Here is a 10441-nt window from a genome sequence, read left to right as displayed (position 1 = left end):
TATATAATCTATCAATCTATGAAGATACAATCTCCTTGTGAACAATTCACAATAAGATAAACTCTGTTTACTGGATAAATAAATGATTGCAACTGATTTTTTAAATATCCACAATAATGAATGTATCCCTTCAGTCGTTTTTGTGGTCAGTCTTTCTATCGTCAATCTTTATTGATCTGTATCCAAAGAAATGGACATACATGAGCTGGATGAATCTTGGCATGGGAAATTCACTACAATCCCTTTTCTGCCAAGTCTGACAGACCTGCTCAAAGTCATATATAATGTCATCCTCAAAGGCAAGATTAGAACACAGGGCTCCTTACCTTGACCTCTCCAGAAATACATTTATCTCCACCACTAAACTGCAAGTGTTACAGTTGTGACTGCTATACCTAAGCACACAATTCTGTGTGCTCACACTGCAGCACATGCCAACCGTGCTTTCCATGTGATCTCACCTAATTAGTTCCCTAGACTCCTAGCCTTTCTTTTACTAGTCTTTCTATAGCATGGAAAAATATTCTGAGTTGTGATCTGCTTGGCGAAACTTGAACTTCTGTTCCAGCAGCTTTTCTCCCAGAAAGAGATCCCTTTTGGTTATACTCATGGTTACGCATCTGCATAGGTCTTTAAGGAGCCCCCATACTACATGGCAAAAGTCTGTTACCAGTCCAGTTACACCAAGATGAAGGTGTGAAGAGGTGAGAACCTGTTCCTCCACTCCTTCACGGTTCCACCTGCTTTTCTATAAGCATCTTAACTGGAAGATACTGGTGACCCAGTATAGTCATCTGTCATAGTGAATAAAGTCACCTCATTATTTCCTTGTTCTCCTTTGAGGTAAATTCCTCATTCTTCCTTTGTGCCTAACTTGCAAAGTTGCAATTTTTAGGGAGCAAATATGATCCAATGGCTACAGTTGTGTAAATTGCTTAAGTGAACTGAGATTCTAATCCATGACTAGGGATTTTAGCTGCCTTAATTGTATGATCAGTGTCATAAGTCAGCTGCTTACCTTGGTATGGAATTACTCAGATGGATGCACACTTTCTTTTGTAACCGTCATGGAGGGTTAAGTTTGCAGACACCTGAGCTTGATTTTCTTGAATAGATAATTATTCCAGTCAAAAAATGAGCTTGACATATCTGTAAAGCACCATTTAGTAGCTCCTGCTCATGCTCTGTTGTGCTTCTGGTGTCTACGTAAGATGCAGGGCAAGAGATGATCAGGCCTGATGCTACCTCCATGAACTGTGTGCCATGTCAGTGCAACACGTTGGCAGCGTAAGACAAGGATGACTGCACCATTAAATATGCTGTGCTTTGACAGAAAAATGATCCCCATCTGAATAACTAAACATAATGTCTTAATTAATTTTGAAACATCTATTGTGCCCAACAGGCATTCTTGTCACTAACCAGAGTGACAGAGGGCTCTGACTCACAGAGGGCAAACAGCTGCAGCAGTTCAAGATGTTATCATCCTCACTCCCTCCGTTATTTTATTCCACACCCCTGCCCGCGGTTACCACCACAGCAAGAAGTTTGGAAGGAACAAATGTGCACCCACACCTCCCCACCCCACAGCCTCCTGCCTTCCTTTGTATGAACTCGTCTTCACTACGGACTCAGCGATGCCCTGAGCAGCAAGTCTGGGCAAGTATTCCTTCTGCCATTTTGGTTATGCAGCAAACCAGCTGATGTCCCAGCTGGGCAGTGGGGAATCTCAGTCAGATTCAGCATCTGGCCTGGGGGAGCTTTAATAAACGTATTCTCTTGGATATTGTTGGTATTATTTAATTCAGTGCAGCTTTGTGATAATGTAGCTCAGCTGAAATGACAAAAGGCTGTAGTTTCAGAGGCGTTTCCTGTCCATCTTTCTTACTGCACATAAGTAAAAGTAAAATGAGAGAAGGTTGCTGGCAATCTGTGAGTCTGACCATCAAAATAACGTCTGAGATAACTGATTTTCAAATCTCTACTTAGTACTGATTTTCTCCTGGTGTGTTATCAAAACCCTTTATTCACTCAAAACGCTTTCATTCAGCAATAGTCAGTGTGCTCCCAACTTAATCTCCTCCTAGGAAATGCTTTATCTTTGAGGCCGCTTAGTTTACCACTGCCAAAACTATAGGTGTTCCAGGCAGAACTGGATTTATGAAGCTTTATGGTATGATTATCTCAGATCTGGGTTTAGCTAAACTATTAGCAGACAGAGGAATACAGAAAGTGGTCAGTAAGGAAGAGATTAATGGGAAGAACCCCACAAAAAAATTAAACAATGTCTATGACAGAATTTACGTAACTAATTTTGTTCTGAAGTAGACCATGTAACTAAAGTTTTGAGACTATGCAAGTGTTACTAACAGGAGATTGGGTGTTCTTTACAATGTCTTGAGGCTTCCATCACACACCCTTGTACCATCTAATAATGGTTCCAATCCTATTGATTTTACTAAATTATTCTTCAGGGAGAATGCCTGCTAGTTAATAACAAAATGAAGAGATTTGTTTTCACTTGGCGATGTGTTAAATAGTTTCAGCACTTGCACATTGCATTGGCTGTGAAATACTATGAAATACTGTGAAAATTAACTACTGTGAAAAATGCGCGCCTAGAGTGCTAAGAGAAACAAGATGCAATTAGATACAATTAGATACGTTTTCTCACCATGAGATACCGTTTGAAATGTTTGGTGTCTTTTACTTTCATTATTTGGAACTAGAGTAAACATTTTTGTAAGAAAATGTGATATTGGTCTTGATAGTGTTCCCTTCAGTGGATAAACACATGCGCACATACAGCTGCTGTACACACAGACTCGTGTGGATGTGACAACTGGAGCACATCAAGTGAAGTGGCTCAATACTAGACTCTCACTGGCAATCATAAACCTGTTGGATGCTGTGCAACTCTGACACTTTGCTGTGGGGCTTCAGTGGCAGCTGTAATCTTCTGAAAAGAAAAAAAAAAATAAATTGCTCTTATAAATGTCTGAGCTCTTTGGCCAAGTTCCTGAGATCCTTCGCCTACGCAAAACCGCCTTGTCCTGAAGCTCTGTTAATGCATTAAAGTGTTACCAGAGATCTCCACTGATCTCACTTTGTCATCCAAGAGCTTTTCCAAAATATTCCCTGCTAGATTTTAGCATTAATTGGTGTGTGTTGGTATGTTTTCATTTGTCCTGAATCATTCGATGACTCTCAAGTGTAATCCAAGGATCTTTGTGCCAGACTCTTGCCATGAGCATGTAAGGAATTTTTTGAGATCAAAGGAGAAAATCTGGCTGGTCTGAAGAATGATATCATTTCTAACTCTGGTTTATTTTCTGCCTAGTGAGAACGAAGAGAAGAAAGCTTTATACAATATACAGTGTAAACATAACAGAAGGCACGAGCCTGTCAGCCTATCATTGACATGAGACATGCATACCTGGATTCTGACAACGATATTTTGTGAGCAAATGCAATAATGAAGCTTTTAAAAGCATGCATTTAAGGATGGTGACTGGTGTCGAGCTGTGTTCATACAAGTTGTGATTTAAAAGGCTGGAGGCCTCAATGTGAGCCACTAAAATTCAAGATGACAGAAACTTTAAAAAATTTATTGCTTTGCATTTAATAAAATATACATTTACAAGCTGTCATTTTGAAATACTGAATAACTCAGAGTTTGGAATGCTGAGCACCAGTTCAGATTGTGCCTGAGGTACATTGCTTACTATTTACAGTGTTTCTCAGATACTCAGAAAATAATCTTTCAGTCCAGGAAGTGTCTTTTTGTTATATCTCTGTTAATTTGGATTTGTGTTCCCTCCTCTTCCCCCCCCAAAAAAATTAACTAACTTTGCATGAAGAAATATGTCTTGTCATTAAAGATAAAAAGGCACAATTAAAAGCTCCCTTTCTTCTTGTTTAATGTGCTAATATGAGAACATTAAGGCCAATGTACCATCTACTGCTTGGTTGCTGCAGCTGTCTGGAGCTTTTATTAATTTACAGACTCAATTATGTAGACTCTTAAATCCAGAATACTGGTGGGTGGTAAGGTAGATGGCTAATGAAGAAACATAGGGTAGGAAACTCCTTTAATGCCTGTTTTATATGTATCTTGGGTAACATTTTTAGGAGAACAAGGATCAAAGATCGTAACTTTAAGAAACTCTCAAGACGAAAATAAATGTACACGGTTTTAGGCACCCCTAAAAATTATGAGATGGCTAATATCCTCATGATTCTGTGGTCTGATCTAAAACAAAAATATTAAGCCAAATGTTTGGCTCTGTACAATAAAAACAGATTATCTAATAGTTTCCAGTGGGAAATATGAGAAAGACCATTCATAAAGCCTCCTAATAGTTATGAATTATAAGGACTTCCTCGTTTTCAGTATAAACTGAGACCCTGATAGAAACTGTTAGATATTTATGCATATGCCCTCAAAGGGACTACACATGGACATTTTTAATTAACATTATTTGCAACACCTTCCTCAAGTTGTTCATTATTAATTTGACATGTTTTGAAGTTCTTACCAGAAAGTTTTCATCACTCACTCTAATTGTACCATTCTTATGTGACTTTAATACTTTCAAAAGGATATAGTGATTTGCAATTTACACTTATTTTACTTTAAAAAGAAAACTCTGTTTAAGTAATCCAGGTCATAGCACACCAAAAAAAAGAAAAAAAGAGGAGGGGAAGGGGAAGAGGACGGGGAAAGGGAAAGGGAAAGGGAAAGGGAAAGGGAAAGGGAAAGGGAAAGGGAAAGGGAAAGGGAAAGGGAAAGGGAAAGGGAAAGGGAAAGGGAAAGGGAAAGGGAAAGGGAAAGGGAAAGGGAAAGGGAAAGGGAAGGGGAAAGGGAAGGGGAAAGGGAAGGGGAAGGGGAAAGGGAAGGGGAAGGGGAAAGGGAAGGGGAAGGGGAAAGGGAAGGGGAAAGGGAAAGGGAAAGGGAAAGGGAAAGGGAAAGGGAAAGGGAAAGGGAAAGGGAAAGGGAAAGGGAAAGGGAAAGGGAAAGGGAAAGGGAAAGGGAAAGGGAAAGGGAAAGGGAAAGGGAAAGGGAAAGGAAAGGTGAAGGGGAAAGAGAAGTGGAAAGGAAAGGGGAAGGGAAGGGAAGGGGAAGGGAAAGGGGGAAGGGGAAGGGGGAAGGGAAGGGAAAAGGGAAGGGGAAAGGGAAGGGGAAATGGAAAGGGAAAGGGAAAGGGAAAGGGAAAGGGAAAGGGAAAGGGAAAGGGAAAGGGAAAGGGAAAGGGAAAGGGAAAGGGAAAGGGAAAGGGAAAGGGAAAGGGAAAGGGAAAGGGAAAGGGAAAGGGAAAGGGAAAGGGAAAGGGAAAGGGAAAGGGGAGGGGAAAGGGGAGGGGAAAGGGAAGGCAAGGCAAGGGAAAATTAAACAGCTGTTGGGTCATTCCTGTTAACATGTCAATAGGCCTTCTCTGTAATGGAAAAATGAAAAAAGAGAGAGAGAGAATTTAAAAGTAAAGTCATAATTTGTCAGACTTTCTGCATTTCCAGATATGCCTCTGTTGTCCTCATTTCACCCTGCCCTTTCCAGCTCCCCAAATGTTTCAGTGTTTCCTAGTGGGTATAAAGGAGTATATTGCCCTCAGTTCACCTCATCTGTCTTCCCTGTTCAGATGTCACTGCCAAGACATGGCTAAATACCCCTTCCCATATGTACAGCGGGACACTGGAAAGACCTGAAGGATCAGCAAAGCCTGAGATGAACCATGATAGGCGCAGGAAAGCCTGCTTCTCCTTTGAGAAGGTCCAATGAGTTTCAAGTGTGCTTAGATTTGCTCTTTAGGTAGAAGCTCATGCTGCAGTGTAGTGCCTTAGAGAAAAAGGGCACTTGGCACTTCGCAGCTGTTAAATTGTCTGCAGAATCTGCTACCGTTTTTATACCTTTTCGTTGAAACTTGGCGACAGTGACCTGTTCTGTAGCTGATAGCGTACACTGTAGAACACGAGGTGGCAGTGTCACACGCGGTGTGCCAAAGGGACTGCGGGCGTCCGGCTGTGCCCCGGGGGAATGGGGCAGAGGTGGGCACCACTGATGGCTTGGTGCTTCCTGTGGAAGTGAAGGGTCCTTTGTGTTCCTGGAATATCCAGAAAATACCCTACGGAAGGAATAAAGAAACAGTATTTGCCTCTAAGCAAATCTTGCTGCCTTGCAGATCTCCGTAGTCTCCAGGTTTGAGATGGTGCATGGAAACATAAAATATATGTCTTCCGAAATTACCAAGAAAAGCCGGCCTTCTGCCGGTGGAAATTTGCTCGTCTTTTTTTTTTTTTTTTTTTTTTTTTTTTCCCCCTAGGTTTTTCAGAGAACAGAACTTTAGGTTGTTGAAAAGACGGATATTTTTCCCCCAGAAATTCATATCGCCTCCCTCTGTAGCTAGCGAGAGGCACGCATGCAGTAAGTGCCCAATCTTTGTCAAAGGCATACAGTATTAATTAGTTCTTAAATGCCATGTTTTTGTCACATTGCTTGCCTTTGGAAGCTCACTGCAATTAACGTGGGTGAGCAGGTGAAGGTGAGAAAGAGTGAGCGTGATCCAAAACCTGTGACCAAAGTCCCAGATCAAACCGCGTAGAAATTGATCCTGGAGCCCAGACACCTGGAAGGTCCTGGTGGGGACCACACCACTATGTCCAACCCCATGATGGTATCTAACAACTGCTCTGCTGAGTTCGGGGGCTTCTACGCAGATAGCTTCCCAACTCTGCCCCACTCCTCCTCCCACTGAGGGCCATGGATCTGTTACTTTGCATGATACAGTTCCAGACCCTCAGCTTTTCGCTTCCAACCGAGCAAAATTTTCACTGAGTTTCACTGCTCAAACAAGGGCATTTCATTATTGCACTGGCTTTTCTTTATGCTAATTGAATGGCGCTAAGTCTGTTCCTACAAGGAAAAACAAAAAAAAAAAAAAATGGAAGAAAGGGTAAGGAAGACTTCTGACAAGAAATAGCCAACACGAACTTGCGAAATATATACAGTAATGAACAGTTTTCTCGTTGTGAACGTATTTAGAAACATATAAGAGAACTTCAAGGAGTTTTCCCGTAGACCCAAACCTGGGCAGACCCGCCAGGAGCAGGAGGAGGGGTGTGGAGGTGCCGGAGGAGAAGAGGGAGCAGAACAGCACCGGGCCCTCCAGAAGCTGCCGTCGGGGCAAACAGCCGGGCTGTAACCTGTGTCGGCCACGCCGAAACGATGCTCCTCCTCCTCATAAAAACATCCCTGGGAACCCTCAGCCAGGCGACTCCCTCAGAGTCCTTATTTGAAAGCGAGTAGAAATTGAGAAAATAGACCGCTTGCTTCGTTAAAATGAAGATCCGCAGTTCCCAGGCGGCAGGTGTCCGAAAGGATTCCTTTGGGGGCCGCTCCCTGCGGTCACTGCGGGGCTGACAATGTTTCCCGAAACGGCGATAACGAACCGCGCTGTGCGGGAGCGCAACGCAACGCCGGGAGCCGACCTCGGTCCCTCCATCCTCACCCTTCGTTGGGATTCGTTCAAAATCAAATTAAATTAAATTAAAAATGAGGAGAAATGATATTCCGAGTGCGTGTCCGGGGTGGAGGGGCGGGGGGGCACAGTAGGTGCTCCAGGGAAGTCCCGACGCCCGCAGGGACGGGAAAAATACTCCGCACCGGGGCACCGGGGGAAAGTTTTCAATGGAAAGCAGCTCCTCTCCCGTTCGTTTTACCGCTTATCCTCCCCACCGCCCTTTTCTTCTCTCCCTCTATAGGACTGTACAGCCTCACGTTGAGGAGTGCCGGGGATCCCATCGTTGTGCAGACACAAACTCGGGGGCATCGCCCGCAGGGCCGCCTCCGGCTTTCGGAGAGTCACCCGCGGCACGGAGCTGCTGCCGGGGCTCTCGGTGGCGGGGGCCGGCTCCTGGGGAAGGGCTGGGGCCGGGGGGGGGCATCCCAGGTGCCGGGCATCCCCGGAGGAGAGGGGCGAATGCCGTCGGGGCCGGCGGCCGCAGAGACACATATGGTGCGTGGATTTAGGTGTCAAAAGTCGGCGAATTAGAAATGGTAATTGTCCGTCATTATGGGTGAAACGCGATCTATCACAACAACTGGAACATGTCTGGGCGCTAGCAAAAATAATTTGAATGATTAGCGATCATTATGGATGTCAAGCCGCGTCCATTAAGTCGTATGAAGAAATTACCCTTGACGTGCAAAATCAAACTACAAATACACACGGCGAGCACGGAGGAACCCTCCCCGCTCCTTCACAGCGGCGATCGAGGGACGGGGCGGGGGGGGGGGCCGGAGCTGCTGGCGGTGCCGTCCGGGGACAGCAGCGGAGCTACTCTGCGCAGCGCTGCGCGGTGGCACCGCGATGGACGAACCCGCGTGTCCCGGCCCTCGGCAAAGGGACCGCGCCGCTTCCGGGGCCTCTGGTAAAAGGGCTTTGGGAACGAGATTCTTCCCGAGGCTCGAGCAATTTCCAAGCAGTTTCCACTTCCCTATACTTTTCATAAGATATTTGTCTTTGGTTGTTGTTTTTATTTATTTATTTATTTATTTATTTATTTATTTATTAATTATTACTTTCCCCTTTAAGGAGTCATTGCTACATATTTTTTTCCTCGCAGCCTCTCCCTCCGCTTCTAATTCTTCTTTCTCGAAGTCGTTTGTTCAGAATTAAAAACAAAATAAAAATAGGAAAAAAAAAAAAAAAAAAAAAGACAGAAACAGCGAAGCGGATATCTGAGCATCTCCGGGAGTACTTTCGGTCACACTCTGCCATTCGGACGCTGCCATCCGTCCAGCACTCCCGGGGCCGCTGGGCCGTGGCTGCAGATCGCAAAGCACCACGCAAAGAGTTTCGCTGAGAGCGAGCAAAGCGCCCATCTCTCCCAGGCATCGTTATTATTTTGTAATCCGATAAATTGGTCAAAATGGAAACAAATTAAAGCAGCCTCGGAGACACCTGACGGAGTGACAGCCGCACCCCGCAGGGCAGCGCTCACAACCACCCAACGACCGCACGAATCTTTCTCTTGCTGCGTTCTCCGAGAAAAAGCAGCAGAAATTTCCCGTTCGCGACGATTGTTTGCTCCTAATTGGATAAAAGGAGTTGCGAATCGTCCTTTTTAAAAACAAGAACAATTCTTCTATTTAGCGAAAACCAAACAGTTGTTTGCTTTGCTCTCTTGAAGCACCGCGCGGCACGACGGCGACACAAAGCCGTCCCCTCTGTGGGGCGATGCTACCGCCCGGGAGCGGCTCCTCCCGCACCCCCGGCGCTGCCCGGGCCGCTCCCCCAGCCCGCTGCTGTCCGAGACCCGAGCCGGCTCTCCCTCCTCTCCTGTATTCCCCCCTTCGCCAATCTGTATTATTCCCTCGCGAGCCAAAAATAATATTAGTCCTCTCCACGCGCATTTCATCCCCAATTATCACTCGAGTCCTTTGCGACACGAAGGCTTTCTTTCCTCGGTCGTGTGCGGCGGGCTGCGGGCAGAATGCCGACAGCCCGAGGACTGAGCACCGCTCAGCTCTGCAGCGCGGGGGAGAGCCCCTGTGCGGGGCTGGGGCCGCTCCGTGCCGGGATACGGCTTGTGGCTGCAGCCGGCCCGGGTGGAAAGAAGCGTGTAAAGCCTTTGGGCTCCCGTGCTTCGGGTGTTTGATTTAGAAAAGAAATGATAGAAATGATAGAAATAGAAATGTAACAGAAATATAGAAATAGGAATAATAGTAATAATGGTAACAATAACGGCAATAATAGGTTGAAGTTCCGCCGAGCCCCAGCATACAACTCTTCACTCCCTCCCCCCCCAGCTCCCCCGGCCCCGTCCCCCTGCCGTTTCCCATCAAGAAGGACATCCATCCCTCGTTGGTGGCATAGTTCGTCCCTGCGGGACGCTCCCGGTCTCTGTCCCAGGCAAGAAGGGCTCTGCCCGCCGCAAGGCGCTTCTATCGTTTCGATCTCTTTGCTACTGAGCCAGATTTGGGGGCTGAAACTACATGAAAGCTCCTCAGCCCCGTTCGCCAGAAAGCCCTGGACAGTGGCACCGAGGTGGCTCCACGATGGACACCCCGCTACTGCAGGGCACGGCCGCTGCTCAAAGCCCGCGGGGCTCGGACAGCCCAGCTCTCCCAGAACCAAAGACACAGAACAGCCCTCCTGCGGCCCTCGGGACGCGGGGCCGAAGGGTGCCGGGCAAAACCCCTCACACAGCCGCCGGGATCCCGCAAAGCAGACGAACACGGGGCACTCCCGGGCTACGGTACCCACAGGGCCAGGGAGCGTGCGGGCTGCGGGCATCCCAATAGCGCCCGAGATTTTCCAGCATCCTCTCTCTCCTGGAGAAGAGAGGCTGATCTCTACCTGAGTGGTGTGTGTGTTTGCAGGGAAATGCCCATGGTTTCCTGGTTTATCGCCGTGTGGGCGGGGGGGGCACCTGCCTACAGGCG

This window comes from Phasianus colchicus, chromosome 4 (genome assembly GCF_987193195.1).
Source record: "Phasianus colchicus chromosome 4, bPhaCol1.hap1.1, whole genome shotgun sequence".
In the NCBI taxonomy this organism is placed as follows: domain Eukaryota; kingdom Metazoa; phylum Chordata; class Aves; order Galliformes; family Phasianidae; genus Phasianus; species Phasianus colchicus.
This window is presented reverse-complemented; position numbering follows the sequence as displayed.